General features: G+C 41.1%; 1 protein-coding gene across 2 annotated transcripts in view; it reads right to left on the bottom strand.

Annotated features, from left to right (window-relative positions):
* Nucleotides 1-12,200, bottom strand: part of LOC149228483 (uncharacterized) — an 85,262-nt gene extending 73,062 nt beyond the window's left edge. Inside the window, exon 1 of one of the 2 annotated variants that reach the window (XM_089378227.1) lies at nucleotides 11,240-12,200. The gene's annotated coding sequence lies outside the window, so the exon portion shown is untranslated. Of the gene's footprint in view, nucleotides 1-11,190 lie in introns of both variants that reach the window. The other variant, XM_089378226.1, reaches the window with a different exon arrangement.
* Nucleotides 12,201-13,073: the final 873 nt, after the last annotated feature.

The following is a 13,073-nucleotide window of genomic DNA, read 5'->3' as shown; positions in this document are numbered from 1 at the left end:
TTAGCAGGCTGCAATTCTGGGCACAAAAACCAAGGCAATCTGACCTCCTGTTTGACCAGCGTTGACTGTACTAGGGCTGATTGCAGCGTTGACTTTTGTTGACCAGTTTTGACGGGACTTTTTCAGACTGTTTTGCGCTGATTAGACTTGTTGTTGGAGGCCGAAGTTGATTGGGTTTTACTGAGTTTAATTGAGGAAGCAATTTACCCTGTTGACCAGTGTTGACTTTCTGGTTAGGGATTTTTGTTTTTGTACTTTGACTGATCAGATTTTCACTATAATTGGACAAGTGAATATTATACATCATACTTTCTCTCTCAACTGAAATTTTGAAGAATTATAAGAAGAATTGATCAAGGGTTTCCCCACATTGGGGTTTGTCCCTGGCTAGTGCCATATCTTGTGTCCTCTCGTCTTAGCTAGTCTTCCACTGTTATTGTTTATGTTCTATCTGCATTTTACTATCATGTTGATGTGATTGCTCAACTGGATATTTATATTGACTAATAAAGAAATTTGACGTGGGAAAAACTTGCGATACCCACAGTATGCATATAAAATGCATAATCTTGTCTGTCCCAGGAATTTCAATGACCTACCTGGTCAAACCTTCATTACTTAAGGTTCAAGGTCCCTTAATTGGTCTCATGTGGAACGAGTTAATAACTAACTCCAATCTGACCCTTTGGTAATCCTTTGTTGTGGAACCCTATAACTCGACCCTTCATCCTTTATGATAACTTTGGTTAATTCTATAACTGCGCATGTTAACCAAACCCCACTCTACATGCCAGCGCCTCCTTTATCGCAATTGAGGAGTTCAAAGGACTCAATAGAATGTGCATTTAGAACTCCCGTCTTGCGATATGTGATTTCCCTTTCCGCCGTTGATTTCATCCACCAGATCAACAGTTGTCGCAATATCACATCACACCATCATGTGACTTCATCGCCTCTCGCATGCGATATGCAATAACACAACTGGACTTCAAATAGAATGAAACCGCGCCTATAACCTTCTCAGGTCCGGTCCTTTCCAATTCGTCAATTGAACAGCTACTGAACAACAATCCATAATTGAACAGCACTCGGGATTGAACAGCAATCCGTAATTGAACACCACTCGGAATTGAACAACAATCCGTAATTGAACAGCGCTCGGGATTGAACAACAATCCGTAATTCAACAGCACTTCGCCGATTGAACAACAATTCGCCAATTGAACAGAACTTTGTCGATTTAACAGCAATTCGCCAATTAAACAGCAGTTCTGTCCCACGTTGACTTTCACTCGCCACCGTTGATCTTCTCTCTCTAGATCTAACGGTCATCACTTGTCCCGATCACCAAAACAATCCGATCGCCATCCTCCACCGATTGATCAAGGCGCGCTTGATATAATCATTCGATCCGACGGTCTGCGGATCTTCAACAAGCATGAGGGTTAATTATAGGTCTAATGTCGTAGTTGACTATGACGTAAGCGTCTGAATTTGCGATCGACGACTAAGAACAACTGCGGGCCTTCAACCGCGATCAAGGCATCCCGTACTTTCTACCCCCACTGCGATTACTAATCACTGTCGATCTACCAAATCTATCGATCCGACGGTCTAGATCAATTCCCGCCTTTCTCCTTCCGCAAGTACTTAGATTTAATCTCCACAGTTCATTTGTTTTATTTATGTGGCACGACTTAATCTTGGTCGCCCATCACCTTCAGCCTCGTTCGTTGATCTTCAGATCCAACGACTCTTGTGCATTGATACCTCACTCCTTCGTCCTTCTCTTGACTTTGCTTTTATGTCGTTCCTTCAATGTTCTTCTGCGGTTTCGGCTTTCTTTAGGGTTCTGGTATTTTGCTCTTCTGCATCACGACTTCCTCCTGAGCTTAGCTCCGCTCGCGCCTTTAGGCTTCCTTCACCTTCACTGATACATTAAAGGCTTCCTCCTGTACTGTCGATGTGTACAAAGCCGTAACACCACTCTGTTACTCTTCTCTGTATTTCGCCTCTGGTTTTGCACCTGTAACCTATGTTACACAGAATAACTCAAGATCATACACAATCAATATCTCAATTACTCAACACACACACATGAACTCAAAATCGAGTTGTTTGCATTAATAAATAGGTATTTACACAGTTTCTTCTCTCAGGCCTAATTTCCAATATCAGTGGCCTCTGTTTCACAATCTGCCTGTAGGCTTACAATCAAACTCTTCACACTCTAACTCCTAACTAACTAGCTAACCAACCCCTGACTATGCCTTTTAGGCTTACATTTATACAAAAGGATTCTACAACCAATTCCTGGTTTAGATCCATAACCTTCTCAACAAAATCCTAAATTATCTTCCTTATCTCTAAGGATCCTCTCTAATCCACAAAATCATGAATTAGCTCCTAATCTAAGATTTACAATTAATTCTCAAATCTCTCAACTATCCTAATTCTCTCATGTTCTCCTACATTTGAGAATATTTACTAATATGCCTCACTATACTTAATTAAATCCCTATTCAAGCTTCTCTCATTAAAATCACCCAAAACATTAATAATTACATTAATTCAAAACATAGGAAACTAACTTCCTTGAAAACACAAGACCCCCTATGTCTACTAAGATACAATGATATTGTTGAGCTGAATTCTCCTGCATCAGACTCTCAAGGTTGAAAATAATCATGATCTCTTGATCATGTGCTTCTGATCTGTGTCCTCCTGGATCCCATACTTTGTTCTGTAGTCTGTCCTTGGTTGCTGCTGTTGTTTGTTGTTGTTCTCCAGGTCTCCACACTTTATGCTGCATTTCCCCACTAGCTATGCTCTCATGGTCAGCTGTTGTCTTTTTCTTATTGCTGCTTTGTTTTCTTTCTTTGAGACTCTTTTCCCATCAAATCTATCATCAGTTCAATTTCTATGTCCAACTCACTTCTTTGTTGGACTCTTCCCTCATCCTCTCTTGCATATCCTTTCCAATCTTCATCAGGTTCTTTCTTCCCTACTGGTGCTTTCAGCCATTTCTCCAATTGCTCCAATTCTGTCTCCCATTCATTGATCCTTTGATGAGAGTTTAGTCCTTCTTCTTTATTGACTGCCTCAACAGCTTCCCTGGTTATCTCCATTGTGCCTATCATCATGATGGAATGATGATCCTTTACTATGTTTTCAGCTAACATAGTCTCTTCTTTAAATTTGCCTTTAATCTTCTGTTGGTTACCTTCACTTTGTAGTTGCTGGTTCCTTACGGCCACCCTTACATCCTTACCCTCTTGTTGCTTCTGAACTTCCATTTCATCTCTAATTAACTTCTGTTCAATTTCTTTGATCACAGCATCACACTCATTCATTCTATGCATTGTTCCTGCAAACAAACTATTGGTTTGTGAACCAAAACACTCTTCTATCTCTATGTCTTTTAAAGACCCTCTGCTACTGTTAAGTACTGCTGTAACCACCTCTTTTCTATTGCCATTTCCTCCTAGCAACTTCTCCAGCAATTCAATTTCCTCCTTACATTTAGCAAGTGTCTTATCACAATGCTCTTCATTTCCAGCTTCATCTTTTACACAGTCACTATTGCCCAACAATTCAATCGGACTGCCTTCCATAGACAATTCTGTCTCATTCATCTCCACAGAAATAAGTTCCTGTTCAACACTTATAATCCCTGTATTCACACAACAATTGCCAGTTTGAAAAATGTATTCAACTAACGTTTCACATACCAACTTTTCAGACTGATCTTCATCTCCTTCTTCCACAAGGAATTGTCCTTGTTTTGTAACAGTCCCAAATATCAATTCATCAATAATTTCTTTTTGTTGCAACAATTCAATATTTTCCTCATTCAAGAGGCATTCTTCATCATACTCTGCTCTAGAATACTTATCCTCTGAAAAGTACTCTTCATCCTCTGTCAATACATCAGTATGCTGATCCAAGTTCTCCTCTGAACTCTGGTAATTTTTATCAAGTTTCATTACAGCTTCATAAGGTTGCCAATCCTCTGCAAAACCTGCACTCACAAAACAATCATTATAATTAAAAACATAAGACCTCAATGTCTCTTCTTCCTCTGGCAACACTTCAATACGCTGCTCTGAACTATCCCAATAGTTCACTAATCTCCATTCTTCATTTTCACCCAAAATTTCACCCTGTTTTGGTTTACAAATGGAAACTTCCATTTCTGACTCTGCTTCTCTGAGTTTTCCCATCAGCCACTTTACTTGCCTCTGTTGTATCCTTCTCTGTAGCTTATGCCACTTTACTGGCTTTTTCTTCAATACCCAACCTAGTCTCTGGTTTTCCTCCAATATCCTCCTTAATGCATCGAGTTGTTCTTTCATCTCTGCAATTTCCTTGTCAAATTCCTCTTTACTCATTCTCTTGCCATTTGTCTTGGCATCCTCGTTCTTCACTTTTCTTCTGCTATGGTCTTCCTCAAAACCTCTACTATGACTATCGATAGTCATTTTCTCCTCCATTTCTATGAGTTCCTCACTCACTCACTATGAGCTGCATTAAAGCCTCTGCAACAACAAGTCCTCCCTGCTGCCTCTTACCTCACCAAGCTTTCCTCGGTACTTGGTCTTTTGGCAAGCCCTTGGTTCTCTATTTCTGGAACCTCTTTTGAGCACTTCTCTCTGCCCGTTCTAGGCTTCAACTCATCTGCATCTTCTAAGAACACAATTGTCCTCTTCTATTTCAATCACAATGAAATACTTGGTTCTGACCACTTCTTCTTTCACTTAGAAAGTCTTATCAGTTTCCTTCATTACTTAGCAATTCTACCCACATCCTCTGTGGAATTGCCCTAATGGTCTTCTTGTGAGTTGCAACAATACCTCCGCAGTAACAAGTCTCCTTCTTGCTACATATGCTTCACTAAGCTTCTCTCCTCTGAGCTCAGTCTTTTAGCATTTCTCTGGTTCTTTCCTCTGGAACCAATTGAGCACTCCTTGCTCTAGGTTGCTGCAATCTTCTCACCTTCTTTTGTTGTTACCTGTGTATCAATATAAAGACCACACACTCTCCAATCTTCAAATCAAATTAAAATAAAAACATACCATCTCACCTTCAAGACTTCTGCACGATCTTGTTCTACCATTCACCTGCACTTTGAATGGATTGTCCTCTGTTCCCTTGCATCTGCAATTCTCCCAATATTCTGTTATACTTTATCTCTGTGTGCTTACTGTTTGTTAGATTAGAATCTGATCTCCTCTTGCCTGCTTTCATCACCATTCACCTGTATACACACCTTCAAAACATAACCCTGTTCTAAATTCTTTTCAAAGAAATTTTCACACAGAATTTCTTTGTGCTTTAATATCAAATGTTTCAATCACAATTCTGCTCTGATACCAAAATGACGTAGGAAAAACCTGCAATACCCACAGTATGCATATAAAATGCATAATCTCGTCTGTCCCAGGAATTTCAATGACCTGCCTGGTCAAACCTTCATTACTTAAGGTTCAAGGCCCCTTAATTGGTCTCATGCAGAACGAGTTAATAACTAACTCCAATCTGACCCTTTGGTAATCCTTTGTTGTGGAACCCTATAACTCGACCCTTCATCCTTTATGATAACTTTGGTTAATTCTATAACCGCGCATGTTAACCAAACCCCACTCTACGTGCCAGCTCCTCCTTTATCGCAATCGCGGAGTTCAAAGGACTCAATAGAATGTGCATTCAGAACTCCCGTCTTGCAATATGTGATTGCCCTTTCCACCGTTGATTTCGTCCACCAGATCAACGGTTGTCGCAATATCGCATCACACCATCATGTGACTTCATCGCCTCTCGCATGCGATATGCGATAACACAACCGGACTTCAAATAAAATGAAACCGCGCCTATAACCTTCTCGGGTCCGCTCCTTTCCAATTCGTCAATTGAACAGCAACTGAACAGCACTCGGGATTGAACAGCAATCCGTAATTGAACAGCACTCAGGATTGAACAGCAATCCGTAATTGAACAACACTCAGGATTGAACAACAATCTGTAATTGAATAGCGCTCGGGATTGAACAACAATCTGTAATTGAACAGCACTTCGCCGATTGAACAGCACTTCGTCGATTGAACAACAATTCGCCAAATGAACAACACTTCCGTCCCACATTGACTTTCACTCTCCACCGTTGATCTTCTCTCTCCAGATCTAACGGTCATCACTTGTCCCGATCACCAAAACAATCCGATCGCCATCCTCCACCGATTGATCAAGGCACGCTTGATCTAATCATTTGATCCGACAGTCTGCGGGTCTTCAACAAGCATGCGGGTTAATTACAGGGCTAATGCTGTAGTTGACTGTGACATAAGCGTCTGAATTTGCAATCGACGGCTAAGAACAACTGCGGGCCTTCAACTGCGATCAAGGCATCCTGTACTTTCTACCCCCGTTGCGGTTACTAATCACCGTCGATCTACCAGATCTATCGATCCGACGGTCCATATCGATTCCCGCCTTTCTCCTTCCGCGAGTACTTAGATTTAATCTCTGTCGTTCATTTCTTTTATTTATGTAGCACGACTTAATCTTGGTCGCCCATCACCTTCAGCCTCGTTCATTGATCTTCAGATCCAACGACTCCTGTGCATCGGTACCTCACTCCTTCGTCCTTCTCTTGACTTTTCTTTTATGTCGTTCCTTTAATGTTCTTCTACGGTTTCGGCTTTCTTCAGGGTTCTGGTATTTCGCTCTTCTGCATCACGACTTCCTCCTGAGCTTAGCTTCGCTCATGCCTTTAGGCTTCCTTCACCTTCACTGATACATTAAAGGCTTCCTCCTGTACTATCGATGTGTACAAAGCCATAACACCACTCTGTTACTCTTCTCTGTATTTCGCCTCTGGTTCTGCACCTGTAACCTATGTTACGCAGAATAACTCAAGATCATACACAATCAATATCTCAATTACTCAACACACACACATGAACTCAAAATCGAGTTGTTTGTATTAATAGACAGGTATTTACACAGTTTCTTCTCTCAGGCCTGATTTCCAATATCAGTGGCCTCTGTTTCACAATCTACCCGTAGGCTTACAATCAAACTCTTCACACTCTAACTTCTAGCTAACTAGCTAACCAACCCCTGACTATGCCTTTTAGGTTTACATTTATATAAAAAGATTCTACAACCAATTCTTGGTTTAGATCCATAACCTTCTCAACAAAATCCTAAAATGTCTTCCTTATCTCTAAGGATCCTCTCTAATCCACAAAATCATGAATTAGCTCCTAATCTAAGATTTACAATTAATTCTCAAATCTCTCAACTATCATGATTCTCTCATGTTCTCCTATATTCGAGAATATTTACTAATATGCCTCACTATACTTAATTAAATCCCTATTCTAGCTTCTCTCATTAAAATCACCCAAAACATTAATAATTACATTAATTCAAAAAATAGGAAACTAACTTCCTTGAAAACACAAGACCCCCTATGTCTACTAAGATACAATGATATTGTTGAGCTGAATGCTCCTGCATCAAAATTGAAGTAAAATTGCTCTAAGCATAGAACATACAATTGTTATCCTAAAATTAACAAAGTTGTAATGTCCCAAATGGGAATTTGAATAGTAGATACCAGAAATAAACTTGAACAGCAAAATAAATGTAAATGGACACACAACCAGCAAACAATACGCAAATAGAAGTTGATAAAATCACTGAGCCATTTTATTAATCCACTGAAAAGACTACATCAACATGAAGGAATAGTGGAACCTGAGCCTGCTAAGCAAGAGGAGCAAAACCCAAAAAATCTCTGACCCAACTGATGAATAGCTCTGACAACGATGTAGATGGCTCGATGAGAAGATTGTTGCAAACCAGATATGGCAAAACTACTCTCTCCAATCTCCACTGAAGCAATGTGAGATTTGTGAGTGAAACCTCCTCAAGAGTATTGGGTTTTCGTCCAACACCCACTTGCACACCTTAGGGTTTCCGTCATGGGGCTACTACTAAAGTAGAGAACCGGGTTCTCAACCTCTCACACAAGAAGAAATGTCAAATCCAAGATGTCACCTAATGGCCTCCTCCTCCTCTTTTATAAATCTGATGGGCCCCTCTAGAACCTCCAATATTATTATTATTATTTTAATCATGGAGCACTTTTCCCTCTTTTATTTTAATTAAAATATTATTTTTAATGTGGGACAAGGGTAAATTGGCCACCATATCTCCTCAAGTCATTGAAAATCTCTTCTAACCATCTCGTCCTGTAGATCTTCTCATTCTGGTTCCAATGATCTATTACACTAAGGTGTTCTTCCAAGTTTTCCTCTCGAAATGCCATCTTAAGCGTAATTAATTGAGTCAGGCCCATTAATAACTCTGTTTTATTTTAAGTTGTCAGAATGCCACGGAACGAAACGCAAATTGTGCAGATGATGGAATATACCAAGCAAATGCCATCGGACCTCATAAAAACTCCTCAAAACCCCATGAGACACCTCCAGAAGCCCATGGGCCCACTAATGAAGTAAACCTGCACCTATGACTTGTCTACCCCAACCCTGAAAGTCCATCCTAACCATGCCATGAGGAACACCAGAAAAAGGAACATTACAAGTCCTCCCACCCCAAGATTGTTTGCCCGCAAGCAATCCAAACCTGTGGACCAGTCTGATGGCCCAACGTAGCTGAGACTCAATGCCCGGATCCCATACAAACTGCTAGGTGAGGCTATGACTCTATGTTGACCCACCAAGAACGAATCCCTCAATGCCCGAATTCCAAACCAATCCCTGACTGAACCTGTCATCAATAAACCCTCCTAGATCCCAATGCCACCAAGCATCAATGCTTCATGGCTCCTGTTGTGTTATAGCTTCAACTGTGAATGTCACCCCATCGACTACGTACCAACTCATTCCCTCTCTCCAATCCAACCTATGGCATAGACCGAGGTCAACCCTACTTTGCTGTTGTTGGGCTAGTGCTACTGAAATATTGATGAACTATTGGTCCACAGGCCACTGCCCACTAGAACATGCAATAACCCTCTCATCTAAGGGCTCCTGTTGTATTGTGCCTCGAACTAAGAGTGATACTCCATCAATAGGATACCAACTCATGATCTCCCACTAATCTATCTCGTGAAGAGAATTGAATGCAAGGACACCTATGTATGGAACAAGTCTACTATGTTTTCTTCGGTCCATGCTCGACTCATGCTGCTCTGTCCAGTCCATCAACAAGATCTGTCTAAGGAAACTTGCCCCACTCTCTATAGTAGGCAAAAATGGGCAAGATGTGCTACAAGCCCTATCTATGTAATCCTGGAGAGGGTTGTGGGCTGGAAATACTGCATCTCTACCAACTGCCACTGCACCTATCTGCATCGTATCAATGGGTAGGCCCAAAGATGGATTCACCAACATCTCCAACAGCTCCTCCCTCCTCTAGTTAGGAACTCCGTGCTCATGTCGTCTACTAGCCTCTTGCAAAACTACCCTGTCAACCTCCAACACCTCCTGAGGACAAGTTTCTACAAATACTACCACCCTGCTAGGTGTCTATACATCTGTCTGCTCCTCATCCTCCTCCATCATGGGTTCAATATGAACCACTAGTTGATTATCCAAAAACAGCCTATCATGCCCATCGTGCATATCATACTCTTCTAACACATGTTCCACTATATGTTGCTCATGCTGAATCATCACGGGTGACCCATCTCCCTGAATGTCTCCTATGGGGTCTACTAACTGCTCACAAGGATATGTATCTAGGTTGTTGCCAATCACTCCATACAACTGCTCATGCTCCTCAGAGGTGTCCTCGTTAGAACCCATGGAATCAACTAAAGAAGAACCATCATCTGGAAAGTCAGGAGGCTCCTCCTGATCTACCTCAGTCATCTCTGTTGTATCACCTAAGCATGAGTGATCAAGTCCCCAAGGCTTCTTGCAGGTGAAGCAAAGACCTTTTCTTATCAGTTCATTCATGCTACATGGTTGGTCACCACAAATCCTCCGCAACTCCTGGGTTAGCTGCTTTCTGAAGAACCTCATGCCTTGCTCAACCACCTTTTTGGCTAGCTCATAAGCAGCTGGCGAGACAAGTTGTGTCTTCCTCCAAATGACTAACAATTTGGTCTGCAGTTGCTTGCGAATGAAGTCACTCTCAACTAAAAATGAAGATAAGATATCTTGCATGTTGGCTTTTACCTCCTCAGGGTGATGCTCTCTGATGTTGGTGAAGAAGAATTGGCACATCTGAAGGATCAGATCATCCTGTTCTAGATCAAGCATGACTACGTAAGATCTGATTTTGGCCATGGTGTCTAGGATTACAAGCCTTCTATCAAAGTTTGAGCTCTGGGTGTCATGCAGTCCTGAATAGCATTCTACAATCAATTGAAAGACCCTCTTCATGATGTCATCATTATAGGGAGGAAAGGGTGCTACTATCCTCAAAATATTGCTGAAACAGGATGCAATGATAAGCTTGGCTTTTTCTCCTGGATGCTCCAAGAATTTGGCTTGTACCAATGCAAGCATAGCTGGTTCCAGAGCCCAATTTAAACTCCAATCAGATTGCTCCACCTTGGAAAGATAGCATTCCAGCTCTTCCAATGTGAGAGGGTCACCCTCTGATCTTCCAGTCTTCAAGTCTAACCCAAGTGCAAAAAACCAATTCCCCACCTCTTTTTCCTTTTGCAAGTCTCTCGGATGCCTTTGCTGGAGCATATTATGAACTTCTCTGGAGAAAGGTCTACTATTTTGTCTTGTGTTTGGCTGGTCAAAAGAAGCATGGTGGTTCAAGGAACCAACCTTTGCACTGCTGGGATGATTTAATTGTCTTAATTTGTTCAGTTGTTTAATGAACCTGTCCATAGTTTTGTCCAGTGATGACAACTAAAATTTGTCTGAGATTTAAGGTGTTTTTCAGGGAAGACCTTTGCCAAACCGTTCATGCATACACGGCTGTAGGTGTTGTTTTCATTTTTAAGCCATACACTGCTAGCAGAAAAGAGCCCATATATGCATTCCAGAGAGACTACTTAACATTTATATAAGTAGTGATAAAAAAAGACTGATATTATTCAGTGATATGCATATATGTATTTCAAAGATCGAATCTGGAAACTCATGAGACATACTACAGCCATGCAAATTAATAAATAACTGTATTAGCAACAAGAACCTGATTTGAATTCAATAAGAAGCTACAGGGGTCAATTTGAGCCCCGAACCAGGGTATCCAGCCAACTATAAACCCGTGCCTCCTCCAATTAGCTCCACGCACCAGTGGTTGGACAATAAATCAGATTCAGAATGCGTGCCAGAGGGAAAAGAATTAACACCCAGCTACAGAGAATAGTTACAGCTCTCGTCACAGTCGAATTCCCTTCCAGTTCTGAAGTGCGTATTCTTATTTAACTGGTGCACCTTTCCAGCCAATACAAGATTCACCTTCAGAAATTGATTTCTGCAAATTAGGAACTCGGTAACGATATTAAACTCCTGGGAATTGTCGAGTGAACCTTCAAAAACAATGAAGCCTGCACATTGTGAGACTGCTCCAAAGCAGATACAGGGTCAATAGTAGCTGGACGGTCAGGGCCTATCACCTCAGGAATTCTAAGCAACGTTTTTTATCAGCATGAATCACCTGAAAAACTGCTTTACCCGTGTGTAAAGTTGGAGTTAACCCATAGCTCAGTCACCTGTTGTATCTTCATCAAAATGTTGTTGTAGCAACAAATGGGCCGAAGATATCCCTGGGGGTTGAGAGGGTTTAATGATAACTTCTCCACCACCCGGGTTCCAATCTCATGACACGATTATGTTGTAAATGTCTGAGGTATGTACCAACCGCTCCTTGAATTAAATTAAGCAGGATGCGGGGCTTCTTCCAAGGTTTCGCAGCCCTGGAAAGAAAAAAAAATGCTGACGTCTTCAGTGAAACACCTCAGCATGTTGAGGAACTCGACTCACAAAAGAGAACCCAACTCGTTTCTTAGTCATCGCACTGCTTCATTGACATTTCTCACACACAAAATTTCATTGACATTTCTCACACACAAAATTCATTCCAATTTAGCCTCTATGTCGTCACGTCTTTGTTGCACAAGTCGACCAACGCTTCCCACTCCACCTGGCCCGTGTTCACACTGGTGATTTTGTGCGTGCAGCAACGCCTGACGGCAAAATGTAAACCGACCATAAGATTAATGTTTATTTTTAATACGGCTTCTCTACAATAGTTTGGCCCAAAACCTGCTCATGCCCCTTGTAATATCTTCACGGCCCCACTCAGAAATAAGATGCCACGACCCACTTGAAGAAATTCGGCCAAGTATTTAAAATTAATTTGGCATCACTTTCAACCTTGTGATAAAAATCATTGACACTTTGGTTGGTATTTGAACTTCCATATGATAAAAATCATTGACAGTTTGGTTGGTATTTGAACTTTATTAAAAATAATTTTGGCCAAGTAATAGTTGTCCACTTTTATAAAATTTCCTTTGCACCAAATGGTTGCAACCTTAGTTTCTTGAAATATATTTAATAGAAAAATAAACTATAGCAGATAAACCCTTAATCAATTTGTATTTAAGACCTTCAAGCTGGCATGAACACCAGCTCTCATACCATTGTAATGTCTCAAATGGGAATTTGAACAGTGGATACCAAAAATAAACTTGAATAGCAAAATAAACGTAAATGGACACACAACTAGAAAACAATACTCAAATAGATGTCGATAAAATTATTGAGCCGTTTTATTAATCTACTGAAAATAGTACATCAACATGAAGGAATAGTGGAACCTGAGTTTGCTAAGTAAGTGGAGCAAAACCCAGAAGAAGATGAACGGCTCTGACAACGATGTAGATGGCTCGGTGAGAAGATTGTTGCAAACCGGCGACGGGAAAATTGCGCTCTCCAAACTCCATTGAAGCACCATAAGATTTCTGAGCGAACTCCCCTGAAGAGTATTGGGTTTTCGTCCAACACCCACTAGCACACCCGCGGGTTTCCGGGGCTAATGCTGAAGTATAGAACCGGGTTCTTAACCTC

The sequence above is a fragment of the Pinus tabuliformis genome, chromosome J (assembly GCF_031772625.1).
Source record: "Pinus tabuliformis cultivar Carrire ecotype Pingquan chromosome J, CPIR1, whole genome shotgun sequence".
NCBI classification, from domain to species: Eukaryota; Viridiplantae; Streptophyta; class Pinopsida; order Pinales; family Pinaceae; genus Pinus; species Pinus tabuliformis.
The sequence above is the reverse complement of the archived record's forward strand: the minus strand, read 5'-3'. Positions and strand labels throughout refer to the sequence as shown.